The sequence below is a fragment of the Pungitius pungitius genome, chromosome 3 (genome assembly GCF_949316345.1).
Source record: "Pungitius pungitius chromosome 3, fPunPun2.1, whole genome shotgun sequence".
NCBI classification, from domain to species: Eukaryota; Metazoa; Chordata; class Actinopteri; order Perciformes; family Gasterosteidae; genus Pungitius; species Pungitius pungitius.
In genome coordinates this window covers 7,364,692-7,370,691 of record NC_084902.1, presented here as the reverse complement: position 1 = coordinate 7,370,691, position 6,000 = coordinate 7,364,692, and the positions used below count along the sequence as shown (strand labels likewise).

Below are 6,000 nucleotides of genomic sequence, written 5' to 3'. Positions count from 1 at the left end.
TATTATTTTATTTGTTAATAGACTGACTTTTTGACTATGTAGCCCAGAGGTCCTCCCACTTAGCTCGGAGTTAGAGAAAATGAAGAGAAACGTCAATTTTCGTTGCTTTCATTTTCCTTGCCTCGCTCTGATCTCTGCCCATTCTTTTTATCTGTTTGTCTGGTTATTTCTGCCTTTCCCTGTTATTTTCGCTACCTTTTTATTACCCCCTGCCCTCCCAGGCGAACCCCCAATAACAACTGCAATCCTAAACTACTTTTTGTTCTACCTACAATGCACCATATAATTCATTTCTCCAGAACTGCTCACACAAACAACTCCACTCTTGATACTGCCCTTTCTTTGAGTTCTGCAATACACCTTCCAAGGCAGAGCTGCGTCACAAGACCGCTAACGGTCAGAAACAAAGGCACTATGCTTAATGGAAAAAAAAATAAGACTTTTCTGTTGTCACTTACTTGGTTACCCAAAATAAAAGCACACTTCGCCTAGATTTCTCATCATGTTGTACCCCAAATAATTTGCAAAAGGCTCCGAAGGCGGTTTTGCTGTTCCAACCACGAAACTGAACCCCCTTTTTGTATTAAAATTGTATTAATCTATTTCATTTTATTTATTTGATTATTTATTCATCTATTTTCTGATTGTTTGATTAGATTAAATTAATAATGAAACTTTGTGTGTATATGGAGTTATAGGTATGTGTACACTTGAGAAGAACTCTGTAGTAATATAAAATGATAATATTTTCATGATATTTTTTCATTTATTAATACGCAAATCTGCTCAATATCAGGGTGTGGGTTTGTATCCTGTTTAATTTTGTAGTTTCCTGCCTCTTTGCACCTGGGTTAGCTTCACTTCCTGCCCTGTAGGTTCATCCCCTGTGATTGTCTCCTGTGTCCCTGATTGTTTCCACCTGTGTCCAATCACCTGCACTGCCTCCCACTCTATTTAAACCGTGTGTGTCGCTTGTTTTTCGTCCGTCTATTGCATGTGTTTCCCATGTCGGTGTGTCCATGGGCTGCATTTTGCCTGTAGGCATTTTTGACTTTTGTAATTAAAGTTCAAGTCTGCGTTTGAGTCCTACTTCCGCCACCCCGATTTGACACTAAAAGCAACAACTCTACAAAGCGTGAGTGTTAATTTGCAAAATGTCAAACTGTTGCGTAGTAACCAATTCTGCCTAAATTGGCAACAAGGAATACAAATAAAAGTGGATTTAAAACTCAACATCAATTTGACAAACTACAGTGTTTTATTGTGGGCATATATATATATATATATATATATATATATATATATATATACCAAACGAATTAACTATAAATGTATTAATAATTCTATTTTGTGTCCTGTAAAAACCTTTTGTGTTCGATCCCAGAAAACATCGATTTTAATAATAAATGAACTTTGATGAAAAATAGAAACACGTGTTTGAGGTGGGGGTTGGGGGACAACTACCCTCCCGCTCCCCCTGGTTTCGGGCCACACCCAACCTCAAAATCAACACGTGTTAATCCCCCCCCCCCACCCACACACTTTTTGTGTTCTCGACGCCGCTTGCATCTCCGCGGCCCTTCCCAGGTCCCCTCCCCTCACGTTGGAAGCATCCGGTAGTGTCGGAATACCGGGTGCTTCTCGCAGGCAAATGCCCGCGCGGTAGCATTACGCGGAGCCGTCATAACGTATCCATCCGTTATCACCGGCTAATCCCGGGGCAGCGACTCTTCACCAGACCGAGCAACGCACGGAGTCACAAGGAAGGACACGCACGCGCTCGGGGTGGGACACCAAGACGCACCGTGTGAAAGTAAACTGCGGACTAGAGTGCTTTTTTTTTTTGGACGACAGGGGAGTCGGGGAGGGGGGCGGCGGAAAGGCAGGAATAATTCGAGGCTGGATTAATCATCTTTGTTGTGACCTATAACGCCTCCATCCATAGGCTGCCACCCACCGGGCGGTACGCAGCGCCCAGCCTCGGACACGTCGAGACGAGGAGAGAGGTCAAGACAAAGTCACTTCTGTGCTTCAGTTAGAGGGGGGTGGGTGGACGACCCATTGCCAGGATTCTTTTGATTCTGCAGGGGGGGGGGGTGTGGGGGTGGTGTTGGCGGCTTTCCGATCAACATTTTGTGCACATATTCATTTCACTTCCGACCTAAGGCGGATTAACAACCAGCCCACCAACGAGAATGCGCACTATCCTGTAACAAAGTGCAGATCGGATGCAAACAGCCGCGAGCAAGTGAGAGTGGATGCTGGTGCAGGAATGACAGCCTCCTGAAGGGGAGAGCGAATAGCGTGGACACGGGAGTTTTGCGTGGAGACCGGCCGAGTAGCACCCAGAACCATCCCCCGATTCCACAGAGCCTTCTCCTCGCATCTTCCCCGAGCCCCTTTCTGTCTTCTTCTCCGGACAACGATTCCACGAGTTTTTTTTTACTCCCAAACGGTTGCGGTGTTTCCTTAAAAAATACCCGGTCGCCGGAGTCTTAAACGACCACCCCGGACCTCATGTGGAGACCGAGCGGGCGCACAACGCGGCGGCGCGCCGATTTAACGGCGTTTCTATCCGCGCTCGCAGTTCTGTTCCAGTAGGTCGACGGCGGCGTGCACGGGATTCCTGTCGGATATTCGGCAGCCGACTGGGACGGCACGGGCCTACCCGCGATGGGCTTTTGATGCAAACTCAACTGGAACTAACTGAAACGCGTCGCTTGCCCCGCCGCCACCACTTCCAGGAGCCCCGCGGCGCCACCGGCGTTTCCCGGTGCAGGACCACAGGTTCATGAAAAAAAAGTGGATATGATTTCTTGTTTGGTTGGAACATTGTCTGACCGTGGAGAGGATTATTTAACGTAGATTATTATTATTATTTGTGTGGAGTTGTTCCCCTGGCTTCAACAAGAGGGGTCCCTAACTGGAGGAGAAACAGCTTGTACCTAAACGTGGAGGAGGAGAAGGAGAAGGAGGAGGAGAGGGATACGCGCAGGTATGACAGTCTCTTTAACTACTTTTCTCATTTTTTCCCCCCTCCTCTCGCTATCACCGTTTGCTCTGTGCGTCCTCTTGCTTGTTTGTGCCTCAACATTAGTGCCAGGTTCATTTGCAATTTTGAAGAAAGAGAGAAAAAAAACAAATAGCAAGGGAGAGAAGGAAGGAAAGGGGAGGTGAGGCAGATGGGGAGATAATGGCGCTGCTGTTATCTCTCATATGATTTGGATGGGGGGGGGGGGGGAAGATATCTCTTCCTCTACAAAAGACGGAAGAACTGGGAAGATGCTGAGTGGGAGGAGAGGGAGTGGGGGGGGGGAGAAATAGGTCTCAAACAGAACCGATATGAGCAGAAATGGGGATTAAATGGCTTGGGAGAGAGATGGGACGAAGATGAGTGTGAGAGTTTAGAGGAGACGCGGTGATGAAGGGGCCGGTGGCTATGGAAGAAAAACCCGAGGGGAGGAGATTGTTGCAACCTATTACGTTTGGGAGAAAGCAGACGGGCTAGTGGAGCAGCACTGGGAGAGCACAGATGGGAGAGGAGGCAGACAGCAGGGGGATTATAAGAGGCTGGTGGTGGAAGAGGCCAAAGGAGACGCTGCTGATATGGAATGCACAGAAGGAGGAGAGAGGAGGAGGAGATGGGCCGGGTGATAGGTGAGGTGTTTAGGGGGAGGAGGAGGAGGGGTGTGGTGGGGTTGGCGGACGGGGGGGGGGGCACAAAGGCAGGGGAGATGGGTGACTGCCAGAGTGAGTGAGTAAATAAAATAGGAGGACAAGACGAGGTGACGGAATGAAGTAGATGGGCCGTCGCTCTGGGGAGCGACCGCCAAGACGTCGGCGAGGATTTTGCAAAAGTGCAGGTGTTGCAGCTGGTATTAAAAAACGATCCCCTTAAGACAGGAACAGTAAAGTATGCTGGAGGCCAAGTGTAGAATACCCTGCAAGTGCATGATCTTGTCCAACAGACCGCTGCGTAATGGTCCTTGCTGCACCATGGAGACAGAAGGAGAGACACAGAAAGCTGCACACGACCAACAATGTTGCTTTGCCTGTCAGCTCACCACGTCTGCTTTGACTGGGAGATATTCTCGCATAAATGACATTTTGATGCAATGGCTATAAACGCCCGTAAAAAACACATGTAAATACATCGGAGTTTCAATTAGTTTGTGCACTCGTTCTGCCCTGCAGGTCCCTACGTTTGTTTACCAATGGATCAGCAGAAGCCTTGTTTCAATATTAAATCACTTTTTCCATTTTTCTCATTCTGTCTAAATGTAATGGGTTTTAACATTCGCAGGGACAGATTACGTTTTAAACGCATTTCAGATTACAATGTTAATGTATGTAATCATCATTTTTTTTGTCCTGCAATGGAGAGAGAGTGGTCTAAGTGAATAAGATCATAAAGAACCTGTGCATTCAGATTGTCTTTGATCATGACCTGATCATTTGATCCATTGCCATTTTTAACAAGACATTCACAGTAAAACTCTAACACTGACATAAGATTTTATTTTATTGAGTTAAGAGCCTCAAACTGGCACATCCAAAGGACATTGCAGGCTGACTTTTCTTCAAACCGACACAGAAATACATTTAAATAATGCTTGCGCGTAATTAGTAATAAATGCAGATGGGACTGTAATGGGCTCTGACTTGATTCTCTACATCACGGTGGTTACTGACATTTCTTTCAGTCCGCGTGCCGACATGCGCAGTATTCCGGGTTATAGCTGATGTTCTGCTCAAGGTCTTTTTTTGAGAGGCACTGCTCATGCATCTTTATACAGAATCCCACTCATGAATACCACTGTATATGAAAAAACAGAAAACTTTCACACTGCCATGGAAACAGACTTTACACCGGCAGTAAAAAAAGAATAATAAAATGTTTGAAGTGCCTCTGGGATACATTGTTAAATCCAGCATTCTTTTATTCATTTTCCCATTGTTTAATCCTAAATATTCCCTAAAATAATCCCTGCAAGCAAACACTAATAAACAACAGCCATGTTTTCAAAAGCAGTTCTGAGCAATTTTGGTGATGTTGTGGCCGAGTGAGATTTGAGATCGAACATACAATGTTTAATGATGTAAATGGCCACATGTTTGAAGTTGCTGAATCAATGAAAACAAAATATACATTAAACTAACCTATTTGACTTTAAAAAAAATGTAAATTGTGTGTTTTATCTTTACCCTTGTTTGCATGCTCATAGTCCACAGAGGAATACATCTAAATGAATTGAGATAGAATTCATGGATTAACATTCATGTATTCATCCTGTTTGTCATTACTGTGTGTTACAATTTGATAAGCATGTCAGTTACATATTGGACAAGCAGTTTAAATGTGCTGACTAGTCAAGGTCTGCCAAACTGTTTGGATCGTAAAGAAATATTGTCACTCTCGAAATACACTTATTTGTGTTTTCCGCTGAAAAATGCCAAGATTGAAGACGCTATTTTATTGTCTACATGATAAATATGAAGCGTCTCACAAGCACTGAATAACCTCATTATCTTACTGTTTGTTTTGTTTAAACACCTCATATTCACATAACACAGTAACATTTAAGGTAAAAATAAAATGTCACATGATGCTCAACACCTACAAAAACACAAACTGCAGATACAAGAATTCGAGAATGACAGGTTGCTGCATAATTAATGGCTAATGCACCCCGTCAAATAAACTCAATGACAAGAGCAAACGAACAAGAACCAGCCGCGTTTATTTACAACAAAGCATGACAAAACGATCCATCAAAACTCCGGCGCTAAAAGAGCACCGGCTTTCACATCACAGGCAACAATATCAACCCTATAATAAAAACAACACAATAGACGAATCAACACAAAAGCAGTTCGCTCACCAAATGCTGCTCACTATTTACAAACACAATTCAACCTGAACTCTACACAAAGATCTGCCAGCCAGCCTTCTGTTTACCAAAGTCACGCTGGCCCAATGACAGGTCCAGGTCAACGCGG

The 6,000-nt window shown here is 44.6% G+C and overlaps 1 protein-coding gene across 1 annotated transcript in view; it reads left to right on the top strand.

Moving 5' to 3' along the window:
* The first annotated feature begins 2,098 nt into the window (after positions 1-2,098).
* The window catches only part of zgc:172282 (leucine-rich repeat and fibronectin type III domain-containing protein 1-like protein), a 102,430-nt gene continuing 98,528 nt past the window's right edge, over positions 2,099-6,000 (top strand). The window contains exon 1 of the mRNA XM_037462308.2: positions 2,099-2,995. The gene's annotated coding sequence lies outside the window, so the exon portion shown is untranslated. The remainder of the gene's footprint in view (positions 2,996-6,000) is intronic.